The 22,807-nt window shown below is 36.6% G+C and overlaps 1 long non-coding RNA gene across 2 annotated transcripts; it reads left to right on the top strand.

The window, feature by feature from the left end:
- Positions 1–1,729: 1,729 nt before the first annotated feature.
- On the top strand, positions 1,730–12,978 carry LOC116440713. Of its 2 annotated transcripts, XR_004238741.1 has the most exons (5): positions 1,730–1,968; positions 4,951–5,006; positions 9,939–10,009; positions 12,218–12,302; positions 12,413–12,978. It is a non-coding gene; the product is annotated as an uncharacterized LOC116440713 (long non-coding RNA). The 2 variants fall into 2 exon arrangements; XR_004238744.1 differs by lacking the exon at positions 4,951–5,006.
- Positions 12,979–22,807: the final 9,829 nt, after the last annotated feature.

A 22,807-nucleotide genomic window follows, 5' to 3' on the forward strand; every position in this document is an offset into this window, starting at 1 on the left:
TTAGTGAGTGATTTTACTGCTATCAAGTGTATGCAAAGGCAGCTCACATTCACTTGATGCCTTCATCGTCAGAAGTACAGGAACACAGTGGCCCAAATTTTATTTGATACACTGTTGTGTATCAAATTTTATTCTGATACACTGTTGCAGTCTTAAGCTTTATAATAGCAATGAGAAAATTATGGACAAAGAAGCTGGTTTAAAAAAAAAGGCAACAACAATGGAATGAGGTAATTCTTTTAATGGATGAATATCTAATTATGCTGACAAATCATAATTTAGACCTTCCATAACCATAAACATTAAACCATAAACATTAAACCTACAGTAAAAAAAAAATACCATGTTCTCAAATATATCAGCTTCTAAAGAGAAGCTTCTCTAATAGATGTACATACTCCAGCTATGAATTTTCCTCCAGGAATTCCAATATGCATAAAAGGGAGGAGATCAAATAGCCTGACTAACAATGAAGCTAAGCAAAGGCAGAGAGTATAGCAAGACAAATCTGATGCCATCACAATTTTGAAGAAATGACCATCATTCTTCTGCTGCTCATCACTTTCTTGAAAATAAATTAATTAGTAAATTAGATTTACTACTTTGTTACAGAATGTGAAAAACTTGCCACTGACCTTGAAAAAAATTGTGGATATTTATTTAGGAAACATAGCAGAGAAGAATGCAGTTTTCCACTTCTCTATAGGAAGCAAAAATTCTGTTCTACTTCCACCCCACCAAGTAAATAATTTGCAGAATTGTCAGCACTGAAGGAAGGAGCCACTAAGATAAAGTCACGCACTCACTAAACTATTAATGTAATTATAATCATCAGAGCAACACTGCAAATGGCCTTGATGGTATTGCTTGACCCAACAACCAGCCAGAAATTATTAGGAGGTTTGTTGGAACTCTTTTTTAAACTGGCGGACTTTTCCAATTAAAACTGTATTTGCTGCCTTTGTCTCTAAAACAGTCAGTTATGGAAAGATTTCCCAATAGTCCCCAGCACACAAATATTATGTGTCATTAAAACCATTAAAGTTCTTTTTGGGAGCTGATTGCTTCTCTTATTGCTCTACTTTGGTCGATTGCCAATATTGCTAGAAATGCATATGTTTTTGTCAATGTATCTTTGTAGGGTGCTCAGTTATGATTTCTTTATGTGGTATCAATACCAATAAAATCTGTGCAAGAGAAAACTTCTTGCCATAGAAACATCCAGATAAAACAGCTTATTTCTTAGGTAAGAAGTTGGCGCATTCATACAGTCTTTGAAGGTACATAAGATACAAAGTGTGGTCGCCAGTGAGCCTAGAATACAACGCACAAAGAGACTCCCCTGGTAGGACCGCCCCTAGGACCAGAGATTCCTCTCCAGGTTAGGGTGACGAGAAAGGCTTCTCCCACGATGCTCTGTTCTGCTATGTTAATGTACCCCACTTCTGCGTTCCTGGTTGGCCATTGGCCTCTCCACCCCCTTTTTACCTTATATGTCCCAAGCCCTAGAAGTTTTTCCTCTCCAGGTTCCCCCAATTGCCCCTTGCCCCATAGCCACTCCCTCAGAGTTTCCTATTGGCTGCCATTCCCTAGTCCCACCTGTGTACCACCCCCGTGCCTTCAGATCATTGGTCTCTGATGCTCAGCCCGTTCCCATACTTAAACCTGGACCTTCCGTTGTCTTTTGTCTTCATCCCTGGGTTCCTTCATGTTGTGGCTACAATAAAGCTGCGTCTGTGGAACTCTACACGGAGACCCTTCCCAGCTCTTTGCCATGGACTCATGCTACTGGAGCTGTCCATTTGTGTGTGCATGCACTCGTGTTTGAATGTGTGCTGATGCTGCTGAGTGGCTTCGCTAAGGAGATGCTTTTGAAATGTCACTGCATCACGCTCCGGCACTGCAAAGCCACACGTGGCAAGAGACAATAAGGCACAGAAGAAATTTCAAATAATCATCCTGTGTTACGTATGTATAATTTTATTCCTTTTTTTAATGCAGTGAAAGTCTATTCAATGAAACTATGAAGAAATTTAAATTTATTAGCCAAGGAAATATTAGTGGCATTACATTTTATTGTTCAACCGTAGAAAGTAGGTTTGCATTTAAATGTGTGATGAAAGAACGTTTTCTTCTTGCATGCATGTAAAAATAATTAATTTAAAAAGCACAAGCAAAAGCACTTGCAATAAGTTAACTAAGATACAATGAAAAATAGATCAGATATTTTTGTTTAACTTTTTACTATTGTCATTACAGTAATGTTCTTTTCATTTTGTGTTAACTTACTATGCTTAAAATGATGGGGTCTTTAAAGATGAGGCCATCACCAGTAGCTTGAATTCAGTGTGTTAAGACCACGAACTGCATTGTTTGGAGAAGACTCCAAATGCAGTATTGAAAACCATAAATATAGCTCATCAGCAAGTCAGACTTGGATACAGAAGTAATTAACTGTGTCAGAAGAATGAACATTCTGCCTTCAAGGAAATAACAAAAGTTGCATAGAATTTGCATACAGTATATGAAATATGGAAATTTTTCTGTAAACAGATGTTTTTTCAGCTTTGATTTACTGTCATCACTAAATGATGAGGATGTGCATGAATACTAATATGATGGTATTACATTATTCATTTACTAGAGAAGAGGAGAAAAGACAGAGCGAGAAAGAGAGAGAGATAGAGAAAGTAAATTGCCTTAAATTTGTAGAAAGAACTTTTTTATTTGATGGAGGTTAAGTAGATAAAGAAACAACTTGTTCAATTTGATGCTGGAAGAGAAGGTAGGAGGTTCACACAGAAAATTTTAAAATTATGTGGACATAAAAGCTTGAAACGAAGGAATAATACTGTTTATACAAAATATATTTTTGCTTTATGGCTGAAATTGAACACAAAGCTCATATGTAAACACTCGAAAGACAGGTTTATTCTCTTTCTGTGACAGAAGTTTTCATGTGTTCTGGTCAAATCTTCTCAAGAAATGGCAGTGGGACATAATCGAGATCTATCTGGACCTAATTTTATCCAGCCCAGCTGACCAGCTTGAATTTTAAAAGACATTTGAATGCCTACCTTTAGCCTGTGAAAATAGGTGTCAAGTTCCTACTTAAGTAAATGGCGTGAAATTTTAAGCACTGTTGATAATGCTTAGAATGTAGACCAATTCCAAAAAGGACTGAGAAAATAAAATATAAGCAGAATATTATAAGGAAATAAAGAGGGTCTTAAAAAAGATTCTTACATCATATTACTTCAGTAGATGTCCTACAGACTTATGATTGTTTACACTGCATGTGTTCTATTCCAATTTTCTATTTTCTTAGTGTTTGATAATGGTCAATGCCATTTCAGTTCAGTCATTTTCACAGCTGTCTTGTATTTCCTATGTCCTCTTACAATGAATGTAAAAATATACTTTAGGCAAGCTTAAGGAGAAAAATCTGGATATTGTCATGCTGCAGGGACACAGTTTTGTATCCTGGAAATCTACTCACTATTGGAATCTTGTGTTGTGCATATGCTGCTTACATAAACAGTAGATTTGTTTAGATCAACAGCATAAATAAACATTCACCTAATACTAATCAACTTTTAACTCAATGCTCTGTACAAATCCTGTTATATGAGTTTTATACATATAATCAGTATGTAAAACTAAGAATGTCCAAAGTCTTCCCCACATGAAGAGCTTTGGACATGTAAACAAAAAAATCTGCCTCAGAGTCTTTTGCATGAAGATTCAGTTGGAGGCCTGTCACTAGAGGTGTCCCCCAAGGTCCCATACTGGGCTCAGTATTGTTTGACTTTTTCATCAGTTGCTTGGATGAAGGTGCAGAGGCGTCATTAGCAAGTTCACTGATGACACAAAGCTGAGAGGAGTGGCCAATGCCCCAGAGTGCTGTGCAGCCCTTCGGAGGGACGTTGACAGGCTGGAGGGATTGGCAATGAGGAACTGTCTGAAATTCAGCAAAGGCAAATGCAGGGTGCTGCACCTGGGGAAGAATAACCCCACACACCAGCACAGGCTGGGGGCTGACCTGCTGGAAAACAGCTCTGAGGAGAAGGACCTGGAGGTCCTGGTGGAAAATAAGCTGTCCATGAGCCAGCAGTGCCCTTGTGGCCAGGCACGCAGAGGTTACGCGGGGCCATCCTTCGCTAATGAAATAATAGACTGTATAAACCATTTCAGACCTGTGGGCTCAAAGATAGTTCTAACTTAAGGTATCAATAAGAAATTCTAGAATTTCATTAGCAGTGTTAATGACAATCAAACTAGGTGTGAATCAAAATCCTATTCTGCAATTATTTATTTTGGTATTTCTGTTTTACAAGGATCATTTTATTTGTGTATGTACACCAAAATGTTGAGCTAACATCTTCAGTGAGCACAAAAGTCATTCAACAGACACCTGCAGAAAGGCTGGATCAGATAATTCTTGAGTATGAATTACATTAGTTTCGTGAGAGTAAAATCACTCATATTTCAATCCCAGACTCACTAAGAAAATAATCGCCCCTTCATAAAAACCACTCATAAAATATTTAGTCTTCAATCATTGAGTAATGTTTACTGAGGTTTCTTTACATGCCATTAAAAATCCAAAATTTGAAAGTAATACAGCAACATCAATAAAGGCCAATATTGCAATGACAAACTCAGTATGCATCAACTAGCCAGATTTTGCCTTGAGTGATGTCACCAGGTTATTTTGAAGTTTCTATCTGACATTTAAGTTAACTGTTAAATATAAGTATGGGAACCATCTGGAGATCTATTGTAGGCAGAATATTCCAATAAATGTGATGTGCAATGATGACATGCCTTTAGATTATTTATATCTTCTGTTTGATTGTAATCTGAACTGATAATTTGTTTCCTATTTTTTAGAAAATTCAGATTTAAATCTTAGTACTAATTTTTGCATATAATTTTATTTTATTACAGTTTCCTCTGGAGATCTGACTCTAGATCTTGGACTCACTTTGCTGAACAGGAGACCAGTGAGTCAAGTTTGTTTACAAAGTGAGCAGTGCCCTGGTCAGGACAAGTTGTTGTTGCTTGGTATCTTCACCTTAAAACATGTCAAAATGGCAGTGCAATAGTCAAAATGATAAATTGAGAGAATAAGTGTGAAGAACTCTCAAACCTTCTCACAGATAAGAAATGAAATATTCTCTGCAATCAGCAAAATAAATTAACTCAGGAATTTCATGCTTAATTGTGTATGGTCAGTCACCTGAATATTCACAATACCCTGCATCACAGTGAAAAATTAAGGAATCATTTCTGCTGATTTCTTGGACCAAACCCAGCCAATTTTTCTGTTAAGCAATAAATTATACTGTCTTGATATACCTCTATTTATCCTGTGAACTCAGCCTCCCAGCAATTCTCCTCTCGTATTAGTCCTGAACAGCACCAGAGCTCTGCATATTATCTGCTTCCTGAGGGTCCCAAAAAATTCCATAATGCCTGTGGAAACCTTAACTAGCTTTTCTTCACCCTCAGGTTGGGGGAAGGAATAGATATGAAAGACTGACTTTCCCATAACTATTAAATATGTGCTGTTCTACTCATCTTGAATTTCAAAAATTATTTTTCTGTGTCTGTGACCCACTGTGACTATTACACCAATTAAAATTCCATGAATTGTGGCTGAATAGTCTTTAAATATCTGGCTTCATGTTCCTAGGGCAATTTAAAATTCTTAAACGTGTCACCAGAAATTATCGTAAACAGCACTATTTTAATTTTCACTTAGCTCTGCATGTGAGGTTTCACCTTATCAGCCCTGACCCAGCAAAAAAAGTAAGAAAATCAGAACCTTTGTATTGGCACTATTCCAGATTTTGGCTGAAGGCTTATGCTTCATTAGACTTAGATAATTTAATATCATTTCATTAGACTTAAACACAAATAAATCTAGGCACCATTGGTTTATGAATCATCAATCACAGTCTGGGCATTTCAAAGCAAGCCACACATGCTTGCCAACAAAAATAGGTGCTCCAAGAAAAAGCCTGAAGAACCCAAGGATGACAATTCTAATGGAAGATGATCACCAGAGACAGGTGGTGTGCAGAAGATTTAAATCAAGTAATGTGTTAAAAATTGTTTGGATTCTGTTTTACCTCTGAAATCCATCCTAACCTGAAATTAGATTTTTAGAAAGCAATTCAATAGCACATCTTGTACATGTATATCACTGATGCATCATTGCTAGATATTCTTTGACCACACACCTGTTTTCTCTCTTCCAAAAGCCCTGAAGAAACAATCCCATGCATATTAAAAAGAATAAACTGTAACCCAGGAAGCCATAATATACTGTAGTCTTTTCAATTAATAATGTCACAGGCAGTAGAGCACCTTGGAAATAGAAGCTTCACAATGCACTACTCCACATTTCACAAGCAAAAAAGTATGACATATAGAGTCTTATTACTTAGAAGAACAATGGAGCTTGAAACTCTTGCATTAAGTTTGAGCAGCCTTGGTGAAAATGAGATCTCGTTCCCTCATTATGCAATCTGACATCCTTCATCTAAAACCAAATGAGATAATAAAGTAAGAGAGATGAGATATATTTTCTGCATAAAGAACCACATAATCCTTTATCTCATTTAAATAATAGATTCATAAAATCTTTTTTTAAACATCCAACTAAATGATGCAGTGAAATATTAATATATCTGCATATTTAATAATACTAATATCACATGCTAAATGATAGATTAATTTATATTCTTAGAGATATACCAAACAACACCAACACAGCTGTGATAGGCTCTTGAAGTTTGTAAAGCCCTACATATAGCAACAGGTCTCAGTATTGTGCAGATTCTGTGAAGTGCTGTGTATCAGCACAGCACTAAAATACTGACTATTTCATGCTTACATAAGTATTCATTGAAGAGGTGTCTGTGCTGATATTTGAGACTGAGTATCAAGAGACTGAGTATCAAGAGATTGAGTATCAAGAGCTAACATTCTTAGTGCTTTACAAGGCAATTTCTTAACTTGTCATGAGAAAAGAATCTCACCAGTTGTTGAGAATCAACCTGATGCTGTGTTTTCAGGCATACTGAAAAACACGTGAGGCATTTACCCCATCCTTGCACTAGGAGTGGGGCCCAAATAGACCCTTTTCTCCTCCCTAACTTCTTTGTAGCTATGTCAAGTTACTGTTAAAAATAAAATGTCAGATAAGAATTTAGATTAGTAAGCAATGAGCCATTAAACACAAATCAAAATTATCCTGACTTTGCCTGAAGTAGATGAGAAATGGAGATCCAAACACACAGCTGGGGAAATGCCTGACAGACTTAATCTTCAGAAACAACAGGGACAGGAACAGGAAAATGTTTCTTGTTTTCTTCTGTCTGTAAATGCTTTTCTACATCTTTAAAAATTTTTAAGTATTACACAGCCAGGAATTAATTTATCTTCATAACCACTTTTTATGTACAGGAGGGTCTTCAGTCTCTTAAGAACCAAAAACTGAGGCATAGAATTGTAAGGCTGAAATCCAAAATAGACTGTGTTGAAATATCTAGTGAAAATTAAGCAGAATAGAGGCACATAGTTTGAATCTGAAACCCCTTAGAGGTCATTCACTACCTGTTTCTGGGGACCCCTAAAGCACTAAGTGCTTTATTCACCAACGTTAATGTTTCCAAAGTCATGGTGCTCCCTCAGGAGTACCCTAGAGCTGGCAGTGTGAAGCAACCTGATTAGTTGTTTAAAGTCCCTAATCCCAGTCATGGTCTCTGACACGTTTTCTTATTTACTGGAAGTGGCAATGGGAATGTCATCTCATATGACTCTGCAGAATTTAACAACAGATACCACATGCTTCAAAAGGACAGTGGAAGACACAGCTACAATACACAAATACTCTGGAAGAAGGACTGACCTAAGAGTCTCTGTGTTAACACCTAGGCTAATGTCCTAGCAAAATGCATTTTTAACTTCCAGTTCCAGAAAATAACAAACACTGGAGACTCTGAAAGGGGTGCATTAGGATAGGGTAGAATGACTGTGAAAAGCACAGGTTCAGAGGAGTCTCACTGACGTCTAAAATATAAGTTTAGTGGAGATGACAGAAGAGGAGAAGGTCTCATCAGATAACAGCTGACAATATCATGTAGCCACAAAAGAAGCTGCATAATGAACAGAGTGAAGGAGCATAACCCCATTGTCCAAAGCTTTAGTGACAATGCAGAACAAATACTTTGCAGAGAATTAGTCCTTCATTTACAAGAAAAGTTTAGTTGCAGCATTAAATATAAACTACCTAGACTCAGAGAAGACATGAAGAGACTAAAATAATCTGAAGAACCAAACCAAGGCAAGCAGACAGAAGGGTAAACACATCAAAAGGACTTACTTGAAATAAATTATCAGGCATAAAGTACCCATGACTAAATCTCTAACCGACAGAAGAGTGTAATTTTGGAATACAAACTGGGGCCAAAATGTCACTTTTAATCCACTAAAGAAAGATGTTGTGGCATATGGGTGTCTGAAATCACAGGGGACTGGATGTCAGCAGGCCAAAGGCACACTTTTCATTCCATTTTCCAGGGTGCAAGTGGAGAACTTGCAAAGTGAAGTGAAGAATTTTCCAAGATTTCTACGTGTACTAGAAGGGAAGGCTACTTGGTTAAAAACCACATTAGTGAAGGATAAAACTGAAAAATACATATTGCATATTGTGATGCTTACATATGTAATGTAAATCCAAATACTGAGTATACAGAATCTGTCCAAAGAAATGAGTCTAACTTTCCTGAAGTTTATAAATACATGAAAACTAGTAAATATATACTGATTTTCCACTGGTGATACTTATATGCTATTATTTCATAAAGTGTTTCCAATTTCAGAAAATAATGTGTATTTTATGGCTAATTTTCAAAGATCTAGGGTTAAAAATTAATCCAGTTATGCATGTGGAAAAGGCAAAAGATCTCGATAAAAGCTATTTCATAATACTTTCAGATATATTTCTTTCCTGGGAAGAAAACAAGGTGGTATCTCAGAGGACAAGCACAGACTACCCTAAGAATCCTCAGTGCATACCTTATAATAGACTTATTTATCTGCCCAGGAAAAGAGAAACAGGAAAAAGAATCATATTAAATAAGGGCAGGCCACAGTGATGAGAAGAGGAAATAAACATAAAATCAAAATATAGCCTGTCGTTTCAGTGTAGGTGTATTTCCAGTGGTCCTTTCAATATCTCCTTTTTGCTTTCTGCCATCTTAAATGCATACACATTTGTGATGATCCAAGGTAAAACTGGAGCATTTTTAGTGCGACAACACAGTCCGATTGGTCCAAATTGGATTTTTTATCTATGTGGGAAGATAAATTATTTGATTTTACTGCCTACAGTGAATTTAGAGGTGTGGCAGTTCTAAAGGCTTCTTTTTAATGGCGAAGGTGATTTATTACAGTATAAGTAAAAACCCAGGAGCATCCAAGTGTCAACATTGCTGTCACTCTTTCAAAATCTAAACTCTCTTCAGTCTGACCCTCGCACTTTATATGAACATAAAGCACAGAGACACTTTGCTAATATATATTTTAATTATTTAATGTTCTCCTTCCCTCCAGCAATATATTCTTTCCAAGGTGCATTTCAAATTGTATATGGTCAGCCAAGAAATGACAGAACAGCTTTTTATTCAAAAAGAACTGCTTCCTTTAGGCTGGTGGTAGTATCATCTTTGTGTTATTCAGGATGATATATGTCCTCATACATAGTCTCCAAACATACTCTGTGGTATAAAGCCTTATTTATATAGGGATGATAGTTTCACTAGAGCAGATTAAATGAAATGGCACAATTGAATGTAAGGCTAAAGCGTGAATTTGTTTTGAATTGCCTGGTTTTCATTTGCTAGCATTTGTTGTGTCCTATACAGTAAAATGCCAAGATGTTTGCCTGACCTCCTAATGAAAGTCCAAGTGATCAGTCATGTCCTACAAGACAAAGGTATGTGTGTCTGTACCTATGTACATATATATCTCTGTGTATGTATCTATACTTGACTATTCCCACATATGCACACACATATATATACTATTCTTGGTGACTATACAGAGTATAATTATATCTTTGCATGTTATGTATGCAATACATGCAACCAGCACATGCAGGAAGCATGCAAAAAGTGACTATCTAGTCATAACCTCGACTTTGTTAGACAAGAACAAAACTATATGATGTCTGGGAAATAAAGAAGTTGAGATCTGTACCCCTTTTTCTTTTCTTTGTCTCATTTAGACCAAGTAAATCAAAAAAGTACTATCAGAGACTTCTTGGAATAAGACACAGGTGCATTTCAAGTAGGTAGAAGGTGGAGAGGTTTGAGGTTTGTTTAAATGCTTGTAATTAACTGATTAATCCATTGACATGGTTCCTTATGAAAAATTCAAGTTTTAAACAAAACAAAAACAAATCCAAACACTAGTTAACATAACTGATGATCAGACAACAGTAAAAAGACTTGTCTGTATAAAAATAGTAGACTGAGAATAATAAATTTTTGCCTAGCAAGAGCTTCTCCCACAATCAGTTGCGGCAATGAGTCAAAAACATTTTTACCCTCACTACTGTAGACAATGAGATACTGATACAAAGGCATATACATATTTCTTTTCAGTACATGGAATGATTCTAAAACTTAAATGTCCTCAGATCACTTTCAAGCTCATGTTTATCAAGACACAGACATTTCTGTAAAATATTTCCCATGAACTAAACCCACTGGTTTTACAAAAATAAATTACTACTTGATTTTCATTCTTTAACATGCTTCACCTAAAACTAATGCCATTTGATTTCATCTCATAATATCATTATGAATATATATCTTCATATTTTCCAATAAAATAATCACTGCAATAGCAACTTGATTGCATGAAGAATAGTGGCCATCAGGATATATTATCATTATACAATGTGCACCTAAAATGAAGCAAATTTAAAGCAATGTTCTACCACTTCATTATCATGACAAATGAAGACTAAGTCATTTTACCCTTACGTTCTCATATAACTTCCAAAAGAGCTCAAAGTGTACAGCAATTACTACACTTTGGAAAGATTCTCTTTTTTTCATAAGTAGTAGGACATTATAGATGGAATCAGCTTGAGGAGAGTATTGCCTGATGGAATTGCACCATTCTTGATTACACTTTAGAGAAGCATATCATTGTTTTCAGTAGATGGAATTACATGACATGAGAGCAATAATACACATGCTCTTTGAATTGACATTCCTTGTCTTCAATTTTTAATACCAAGGTGCACTATTATAATGGCATTATTTATGTTACCATGATTAGCAAATAATACTTTTCAAAACAATTCAGGAAAGATCTAGTTTGAAATATGCTGCGCTCTGGAACTAAAAATCAATCCAAGGTGTTTCAAAATGTTGCAGATGCAAAGAATAAGAAACAAACTGAAATCCGGAGCTACACATTCCATTGGCAAGTTTTGATGTAAAATACTTGGTACATGCTTGGGTGGTTTAGCCTTTAAAAAAAATAATATCAGAAGAGGTTATGGAAGTCTTTATAAAAGCCTATAGAGTAAAAAGTGCTTGCAATACACTTGTTATAATGCATCATATTTCTGGAGAAAAGAACATTTTTATACAAACCATAGAAAAAGAATTGCCAGTGAAAAACAGGCTTGTGTCTTTACGCCCATATGAAGTTTGGCTTCATATGTCTTTACACCATACTCAAGACAGAGGTGTTACTTTAGCAGTGATGGTTACTTCACTGAAGGTGGATGCCAAAGCAATGGAATGACAGGCATTTCTGCTTCCCACTGCTCTGAGCTGCAGATCCTCAGCACGGTTTGAACAGGTCTGGTGGGAACTAACTCAATAATGTAGATGGCAGCAACATTACTAAATTTCATTGTTTTAATCTGTACGACTTAAGTATAACATAACTTACTCCTGTTATTTGTCTTACACCAAATGGAATAAACCAAGTAACTAGTTGAAGCTGGTAGGTTAGGGAAAATAACAATCACAGCAGTCACATCAGAGAATAAACATTTTTCAACAGGTTTGATTAGATTGGTGCAGATGTTCTGCAAGCAAAATTTTATTTAAATACCTTATTATGGAAATCGACTTTAAAATCATTTCCTTGCATATTCACATGCTGTCTTCTTTATCAGGCAGGATACAGTGATCAGAAAGCACTCCACTACAGCTTCAGGAATTAAACATCTGTATCTCGCTGCAAATAGAGGACCTGAGCAGGTAAAGGTGACTGAGACAAGATTCATCACATGAGGCATTTTGTATCACTGGCTATAGAAATTGTCAGCCATGCTGGCCAATTTCACCAGTTCTTCCTCCTTTCTTTCAAGGGTACAGACTATTTTCTGGTAGAGGAAAGACAGTGTTTACAGACCTCTCCCCTGGCACTCTGGCATAAGATGACAGAAGAGAATCTTGACTGCATCCATCCCAGCCCTATGCAGTTTGGACAATGCACCACTTCCATCATGGGACAAGTTTGAAAAAATTCTTCATAAACTGAGATCAAGACAGAAATGTGTCCATAATTTTTGGAATAAAATTAAGTGCTAAGCAATGTTTCCCAAATTATCTCCCTGTAACTGTTCACCAACTGTTTCTGAAGCCATTTCTTCAGGAAATAATGAAAGTCTCAGAAACTTATCCTAGATGTCTTCTTCAGTTAACAAGATATGTCAGTAATAAAACAGTGAGGGAAAGAGAGAATGGAAATCAAAATAAATTAGAAGTTATGAAGTGTATAGAAGTGGGAAAGGATAGTAAGTACTTTGGGAAAAACCAATTGTTGTCAGAACAAAACACAAAACCCCAAGTGTTTTAAGCATATTGAAAAATATTTTATTCATTATCAGATGGAAATGCTAATGATAATAATAACAGCAACAACTAACATGCAGACCGAAGTGTTCAATAAATATTTCTATTTTACATTTGGGAAGATGCAGGATAATGTACAAATTGAAAAATGTGGGAGACTATGGGGAGAGATGTGATAGAATTGGGTTATGGGCTGTGGGACATGCCTGCAGAGGCACATGGCAGCACAAAGGAGCACATGGCAGCACAGAGAGGCTTGTCTCCACTGGACCCTGGGGGGAGAAGGTGTCACACTGCAGACCCCTATGGAGAGGGACCTGCCGGGAGCTGACAGACGGGTGAAGTGATCACCCCACAGAAGGGCATTTAGGAGGCGTGTTACTGACGTGGCAACATGGGATAGGTCATGTAGTGAGAATTGCCATGTAAGGAAACACTGTGCCTTGAAAAAGTGTATGAAACCAGCTTCTTTCTTTTGAATAAACAATTCAGATTCCCTGCCAGTCTGAGTCCATGTCTCGGTCACTCACAGAAGACTTCACAATAATAGTTAAACAAACTGTTAATCAACACTTAGTAGTGATGGTCAAATTTTCAAACTAGTGGACAATCTTTGGTCTTTCCATGTTCCTTCAAATAAATCTGGAACTTCAAGGAAATGCTAAAATATTGTTGGAGTGTTTGCCAAAGTCACAAAAGGCAAAGAGGATTACAGGAGTAACCATTTAGATCAAACAAGACAAACTTGGAAAACCTGCTACAGGAATCAAATAATTTAATTTATAATTGTCTTACAGGAAACTGATCTTGTCAAGCAAAACTGACTTAATCATTGGATGAAATGGCAAATTTGTTTAAGTGTTCCTACTGTAGAAGTATAAGACTAAAGGACTAATAAAGGCATTTGAATTAGCACTTCTAGTGCATAATGAGAAGATTGTAAATTGGCTTATTAGTCAAGCTTGAAAGGACAGTCTTTGTGACTCATAATTTTTCTAATAACAGCTAGATTTCATAGTATGGAACTACTGGTGCTCAGATCGGAATATAAAGGTCTTGCTTATAAAATGACACACCAAATAAAATAGATTTCTTAGTTAAGGATTGGTTTTCAAAATCTTGATTCAATACAGCTGAATGTAAACATTTACAGCAAGAAACAAGGAATGCAGTTGGGAACAAAAACTACAGAAATTATGTGGGAGCTATAAACAGCCAGATCCCAAGGAACCACCATGAAGAAAAAAGGGTTTAATACGATTGTTACTTGCAAAAACAAGGAGTAGCAAAAAGGGAACTGTGATGATTTTACTTCTGTTTAATAAGATCAAGACTGGAATATTCTGAAAAGAACCTACCCGGGAAGAAAAAATCTTTCTCAGCTAAAATATCATTTTTTTAAAAATTGAATTGAGGTGAAAATAAAAAATGGCAAGCAACTTCATAAAATGAAATTTCAGCGCAAATCTATCACACAAAAGAGAAAACAAAAACATGACAAAACAACTTCTCAGCTGGTATGCACATGAAAGACAGTATCTGAACTCAAGTCAGAAGTCTATCAGCTATCATATTGATTTTTCTGTAAGGTTTGATATATTAGATTTAGAAATGGGTTTTTGGAAAGTTTTAGTTTTAGAAAAGTGAATATTTTCCTATTAAAATGTTTTGACTATATCTGGTGGTTTAGAATAGTTTTTTAAAACTGCAAGATTTTTCAAGTAATAAAAATAAAGTGTAATGAAATTATATAAGTAAATAGCACCTTAGGTAAAGGAAAGCACCAGGATGTTAAGGGACCACTTAGGTTATAGAAAGAAGCTGACGACTCCACCCAAAACAAGTGAAATGGGGAATAAGGATTTTATTTTATAATCAGGGTGATTAACCACTGGATGGGATTTCTCCAAAACAGTAACAGACTCTGCAGGTCAGTTTTTGATTCCTTCTAATCTAATTCCTGGATAAAATTAAATACCGTGTAGTAAAAAGGAGGTCTGACTGGATGGTCTACATGGTCTATAATCTAGTAATCTATTTCAGGCATAAATTTTCAGGGGGTGTGATACGGGCTGCCCTTTCTGACACTGACAGTGCTTTCCAGCTGTAGGTGACAGTACACAAAGCAGTAATTAAGCTCCCCATTGGCATGTAACTGCCAATGTTACTTCAATAGCTGCAGACACCAGCACAATTTGAATAGGGAGCATTATATGTTAATATTTGAATTCAACAGATTTCTCCCTTTACCCTCAGTGAGGATAATTACAGCAAAGATCATTCTCCATAGCACTGTAGCAAGGAATTATGTATTCTAGTTCAACACACAGAGCCAAATTCCCCTTCTTATATTTAAAAATATTATTAATGGACTTGCTCTCAGTAAAAAATAGGTTATCATGTGGGATATGTCCGAAGACTTTTACTGTCCTTCGTCAAAACACAGGGTAGTTCATAACTCAGCCAGAAATAAATCGTTCCCTTGATGCTACACTTGATTAGCATTCCACTAAAGCAAATTCTATATTGAATCCAAAGAAAACATCTTTATTTTGGTTGAACAAGTTAATCAATAAAGTCATGAAGGCATAATAGCAGTAAAATTGTCATTCTGTCATATAACTGTATGTTTCACACCACATCTCAGAAAGGGAAAGGACATTGTATTTAGCTTATTTTTCTTGTTTTATGTGCAACATATTGTATTTAGTTTAGTTTTCTTGTTTTATGTACAACCCTCATTTCCTCCTCCTTCCTGCTATCATGTACATTCACTTCATCATCTCCTATTTCTGCCTCATGGAGCAAGGCAAGTCTTCTACCACCAGGAAACAGAAGAAATAGGACTGATTTACATCTGAGTTACAAGCGTCATAAAATTACCATACATAGTAGACATCTTATTTTAAATGTTATAGTATTTTATACACCTTTTATCGAAGTATCAGACCCATTGAAACAGCAAAGAAAGCAATGTTTTGCCAATACTTACTACAATTTTTCCTAAAGTATTTAAAAAATATTAAATTAAGAATCAACATTCCCTCAGGAAATAAATGAAGGAGAGGCAATGTAAGCAGATCGCTCACCCACTGCAGCATTGCCACTAGACAGCAATTGCTCACAACAGCTAGGAACAGATAGTGAGAAAAGAATCTCACATCCAGATGAAATGGCACGGGGAGTTTGGGAAGGCAGAATGCAATTATCTGAGATGGAATTTCATCAGGATGGTAAGGTTGTACCAACGGAACATTAATGATCACTTTAGAGCCTCCTTTGAAGGAGAGAAGCTGGACTCAGGTATAATAATGCACTCAAAGGATTCAGGGCATAGGGACAGAGAGATTTCAGTTTTCCTGCACCTCCTAGTTTGCACACTGAAATACAGTGTACCCCTTTTGAGGCATTTTTTCCCTCCTAGAGTTCACCATTACAGTACCTGAGCAACAGACTTAAAAGAGGCCTGACATGCCAAGGAGTTCATAAGAAGACTTCAGTCACGAAACAAAGCTGTAACTGCAAGACTGAAAGCCTCATGACTGATCTCAGCAGAAGGCACAGCCAAAACCCTGAAGGGTCCTGAGAACATTCAGGGGGATACGAGCTGTGGAGTGCACATTGCCCTCTTGTATCGTATAGACCCTGCAAGAGATGACATTGCAAACTCTTTTCAAGGCTTCTTTATCCTTCCTCAACTCTGAACAGCCATGAAGGAGGCAGATGCCACACAGCCCCAAGAACCTAAAGAAGCTCTCACTTATAAGATAACTTTCAATACCTCTGATAAAGATAACAGGACTATGTTCTTAACAGTGGATTATTCCTTGCTGCAAAAGTTTGATCTAATGTATTGCCAGATGCACTAAAAAAGGTACAGCACAGCACCACCTCACTAAGGCTTTAAGCACATAAACTGTTTGGATACATATTTCCTTGACATCTTAGATTACAATGTTATTTTTTCTTGGCACTTTTAGGAACTGGAATATAATGAAGTTTTGATGAACTGCAATATGGTCTGTTGCTTCTAACAAATCACTGTGACCAAAGCTGACCTAATTAGAAAGACTAATTTTTAATACAAAGGGCCAACCACTGGCAAAATTTAGTTTGCATTTTTTTAAGCATTCATAATTAATTTAAACAGCAGTTTCTATGTAAAGACAAACACAACCTTGACTGAAGAGGGGGAAATAAAAAGCTGGTTTATTACAGATTAAATTCTGTTCTGAGAACAGCCTGCTTGACAAGCAGAAAATCCACTCTGTACATCCTCAAAAATATGCAACTATCAGTCATTTCCAGTCAATAATAAAGTGATGAATTATCTCTGCTAATTTTTTTGTTTTCTACAATCCCAGAATTTCAGATATATCAGAAAATTTGTATAGCCCTTTTCACTTCTGCTCACTTTTTCACTTCTGACCCCTTCTCTTTCTATTGGATTATTTAACTCGTAACAGCTTTTACTGGTTTATAGACAAGACTGCTGTTGATATACCTATTCAAATTGACCCAGATTTGAGTTGTAGTGTGTGTTGAATGAGAGCAGTGGTGATCTCAAGCCTGTTTTATGCAGGGGTCCATAGTCCCAAAGTAATGTGAAAGAAAACCTTCGTAATACACATTTCATAGTGTGATACATTCCCATGAATATATTTCAGTTGTTCTTCACCTCTGCAATTAGTTCTGATCTCTTTCCTTTAGGATTCAATGTAGTGATTGTAAAGGTCTGCCCATTCAGGAGCCATGTTTCATGGAAGTAATTTCCCATATATTAAGGTAGGGGGACAAAATAGCCATCCTCTGAACAGTTTCTTATTTCAAGGTTCATACTCATTCCTAGGAATAAAATATTGGATTTGAGATTTTAACATAAAACATTTTTTTGGTCAAAATTCTCTATCAACAATGGAGCATAATGGGAAACTGACCTATTTCCCTCAGACAGTATGTCTGCTTTGTCCAACTTCGAATTACTTGCTGTCTGACGAAAAGGTGGAGCTACATCTGGAAATTGATCCATGAACTCTTCTGTGGCAAAATTGGCAGCAGTTTGGAGAAAAAATCTTGTCTGTCTTGGAGACAAAAACACTTTCACAGTGGCAGATATATCTTATGGACAGTAATACAAGCAATCATTCTGAATTCACATAGTATATTACCTATATTCCTCATGAAACTAGGCAAGTTAAAGTATGTTCCTTTAAATCAGATAATATCTCACTGGAATTAACATCATATCTTTGAAATGATGGGAAAAAAATACACCAGTGATTAAAAACGAGTGAATTTCTGGCAAACACTGTCCAAAGAAACACCGATGTTGCTAATATATCTGATCTGTAACTATGCTTCTTATAGACTGTGTCTTTATTTCATCCTCAGAAATTAATTTTAAGGGCTAAAAATGTCTCCTTCCAGGACATTTTGGACTCCATTTGTGGGCACACTTGCTTTTATAGTTTGGTTCAATACTGACTAAAAATGTGCTATTTTTCATTACCTCGTGTTTTCCTACTCCTTTATTGGTCACTGTATTGAAGGGAAACTACATTTTTTAAAGTCTCAAAATTCAATTCATAAGAATTTCATATTTGATTAAATATTGAATGAGGGTTCTCAAATTTGATGTATGCGTATCATAATGGTTCCAATAAATAATGCTATAAGTATAGAAGTATATATTCATCCAACAATGCAAACAAATATATCTATAAACACATATATATGGATATAAAAAGAAAGGGTATTTTTTAGAAAATGAGAACTCTGATAAAGTGACATTGAACAACTACGAAAAATAATAATGTGCACAAAGAAGTCCTAATGACCTTAAGAGGATAAAGCAAACTTTATTTAGACCATAATTCATAGCTATAAGTTAGGACAGGGACTATTCTACAGATGCAGCTGTAGTCATTAAAATTCAATATCACTACACTTGTGTCTAGCAGTGTCCTTTAAAATCTTTAGCTTTATCCCCTAAAGATCTTTTGGAAATTGAACTTCTTGACCCCGCACAGTCTTTTCCAGTCATACACTTCCTTCTGGTTATCTATTACCTGAAAAGGTCCAGATGGGGTCAAAGTCATTATCTGTAAATTCTGAACACCAGAGAGAAGGAAAAAAATAGTACAACTTTTCTGTTATCCCTAAAACATGGTTTTGGATAAAGAGTATTTTGTCCCAAGTATCAATAAATATGATGCACAGCTGGTGTATCCTTTTAAACACCAGGGAATCTATGGGCTGTACTACCTAGTTGAAAACATAAGAGCTGATGATGTAAGGACTAATAATAAATGTTTAGTAGGTATTCCAAAATCAGAGATGAATAGACTGTGGAGCCATAAAATGAAAGTGTAAAAGAAGTTCTTAAAGAAGATAAGCTTCCAAATCCTTTATACCTGTAATCACTGTAGAGATATTAGAAAAGTTGTGATTACTGAAACTTTCTTTACTTGGAATAGACTGAAGAATCTGACTCTGATAAAAGTGTTAGAAGAAGAGGCTTTAGAAAAATATATAAAATGAAATGACAGATGTTAATATTAGAAAAAATTCTGAAAAAGAAAAATAAAATGTCAAGACTATAAACTGTGCTGCTAAACTAAATTCCTTAAAATTTAAGTAATACCAGGTGAATAGAACCTAGCAAAAAAATCTTTGAAAGCTCTGAAAATAAAATATTGACAACTGTTTCTGACATCTGCACTGGGAAAACTGGTAGAAGCTGTAACAATCAAAAAAACATGGAAATGCAGAATCAGTGAGATTGGAGGAAATCTCTGGAGATTGTTTTGAGGTAATCGAATTCCTGCTCAAAGCCAGAAAAGGGAAGTCAGCTTACAGAAATACCCAGTCAAATGAATGTCTCCAAGGATGAGACTCCACACCCCCCTGGGCAACCTGTTCCTTGTTCAAACACCCTCACAGTAAAAAAGTTTTACTTTTTTACATGTGAATTCCAATGTGACCAAGACTTGCTTGTTCTGGGGAGTCCAGCAGTGGACAGAGCACTCCAGATGTGACTCACCAGGGCTGAGCAGAGAAGGACCACCTCCCCTGACCTGCTAGCAATGCTCTAACACAACCTAGCACAGCCCAGGAACCTGGGGGCCTTCTGTGCTGTAAGGGTATCTTGCTGACTCATGCTTTACTCCTTGTCCACCAGCATTCCTAGGGACTTCCCTGCAGAACTCTGGTATAGATGGCTGGCCCCAGCTTGTACTGGTCCATGGGGTTATTTCTCCCCAGGGAGGAGACATCTCCATTTGATGAGCTTCACGGGTTTCCTGTTTTCCTTTTTGCTTTTTTTTGTTTCTCCAGCCTGTAAAGGTCCCTTTAAAAAGTGGGGCAACATTCTGGTGTGATCAACCACCCTTCCAATTTTTAATCATCAACAAAAACTTTCTGAGAGTGCTTTATTCCAGTTCTCAGAAAACTTCCCCTGTCACTATGACATTTCAAAGATGATCAATAGTGGCCTCAAAATGACATCAACCAACTCCCTCAGAACTTGGGGTGTATCCCAACAGATTCCCATGGGCTGTAGGAAGTCCAGTTGGTTTAAAAAGCTTCTAACCTGATCCTCCTCTACCAAGGACAAGACTTCCTTTCTTTAAACTTTCACACTGATTCCAGGGGCCTGGAATTCCTGAAAGCCTTACTAGTAAAGACAGAGGTGAAGGAGGTGAACCTTTTCTGTGTCCTTTGTCACCAGGTCCCGTGAACCATTGAACAGCAAGCCAACATTTTTCCTAGTCTTTCTTTTGCAGATGAAAAACCTTCAGAAGCTTTTCTTGCCCTTCATGCCCTCCCTAACCCCATTCCTGCCTGTCCAGACAGTACCTCTATACTCTTCCCAGGACACCTGTGCCTGCTTCTAAGTCTTGTATGCTTCCTTGTTCCCTCTGATTTTAGTCAGAATTTAGGTCTTTGTTCGTCCTTATAGACATTCTGCTGCCTTTGTCTGACTTCCTGCACATTGCTGTGGGTCAGTCTTGAGCCTGGAAGTGGTGATTCTTGAAAATCAGGCAGCTCTCGTGCACTCCTCTCCAGGGACATATCCCATAGGATACTTCCAAGAAAGTCCTTGCACAGGCAAAAGACTGCTCTCCAGAGGTCAAGGAAATCCTGCTTTTTGCCTTGTACTCTGCTCTCAGGATCCTGAACTCCACGGTCACTACAGCCAAAGCTGTCCCTGACCTTCGCACCTGTAGTGATCCTAAATGGCAGATGGTAAAGCCTCCCACCAGGATCAAATTCTGCAAATACAAGGTTTCTTCTAGTTGTCTGGAAAGGCCACATCTATTTCTTCTTTCTGCTCAGGCAGTGTGCAGCAGATGTCCACCACAATATCCTGTATGTGTCTGCCTGCTGATTGTGACCAAAGAAGAAAATGGATCAGTAGGTACATTAAGAAAATGGGAATTTTGAGGAACAACCAGTGTAGATTCTGCAGAGAGGAGTCGTGACTAAATATCTTTGGAGCTTCCAGAATGAACCAAAATAAGTTTATAGACCAGAGTAAATACATCATTTAATCGTGGTTTTCTGTGGGTTTTTTTCAATGAAGTTCTTGTCAATATAAGAATATAGAATATTAATGTCATGAGATAAGAAAGAAAATTGTCTTGTGGATTCTTAGCTGCAAAATAGGAAGCAGAGTAAGAATAAGCTCAAAAGGTGAGAGACTCATTTGCATGCCAGAGGAAGCTTAGTTAAATCTGATACTTTTCAAAACACATATAAATGGTTAACTCTGGCAAGTGTACACAAATTTGGGGAAGGTAAAAAAAGGAAGATAACAATATCTTATCATGATTATAAATTTAAGCTAGTAAACACAAAAGCCTGAAGAAAATGACTAAGAAAGGACATGCTGGAGGTAAGTCATTGAACAATGTACTGGGAAGTAAATTACTGATAAAGGTAAGGTAATGCACGTAGGAAAACTAACACTGACTAGATGCATACACACTGATGCATTCTGAACTAGCTGACATTCCTCATAATATGTTAAACAGGATACTTTCAGAAAAGCAACTATGATGTTAATATTTCTCAGGAAAGGAATATTGACTATAGCACAAAATATCCCTACACTATGGAATAAATCCACAATACATTTTAAATGGGTGTTCCAATTCTGTCACTAAGACACCTAAGTAGAACTAGAATAGCTGCAAAGAAAGACAAAAAAGTATAAAATAGTGCACACTGAAAATGTAACTTGATAGATTTAGACTCTGAAGTCTGGAAAACAATTGTCTGCAAGGAAATGTAATGAAACTTTTTAAAAACATGAGTAAAGGGAAATAAGGAACAGATGCAAAAATCAGAAGATATCAAATGCAAGTGGCAAATAAAAAAAATAGAATGCTTCTTCCACAGAAATCAGAGGTAAACTGTGCAATTCATTGTCCCAAGATGCTGAGAATGCTAGTTTACTTGGTTTCAGAAGTAACCAGACACTTTAATTGAGCAGAAATACATTAAGGAGTACTAAACACAAAGTAATGACATCTAATCTCTGAGCCATAGGTTGCTGGAAGCTGGGACACTGCATTTGGGAGCTACTTCCTCAACCTTGCTTTGTTCCTAACCATGTTCTTATACTGCTTCTTGGCTGTGTGCTTTGAGCCATTGTGCTTCAGTGAAAAAAGTCATTTGATGAAAGAGATCACACCTGAAAAGCATGGAATGGAAAATCATGGTTATAAATGAAGAAAAATCTCAAATTCATCTGATCTGGGAATTAAAGGGAATTAAATATGCATTAACAATATCTAAAGATGAAAGCAAAAAGAATTTCTAGACCTACTTTTTTTTTTTTTCCCCATATCCTCAACTTTCAGAAAGCTGTACAAAATCATGTTTGCCCTGCCTGTTCAGGAAGC

The sequence above is a fragment of the Corvus moneduloides genome, chromosome 1 (assembly GCF_009650955.1).
Source record: "Corvus moneduloides isolate bCorMon1 chromosome 1, bCorMon1.pri, whole genome shotgun sequence".
Taxonomy (NCBI): domain Eukaryota; kingdom Metazoa; phylum Chordata; class Aves; order Passeriformes; family Corvidae; genus Corvus; species Corvus moneduloides.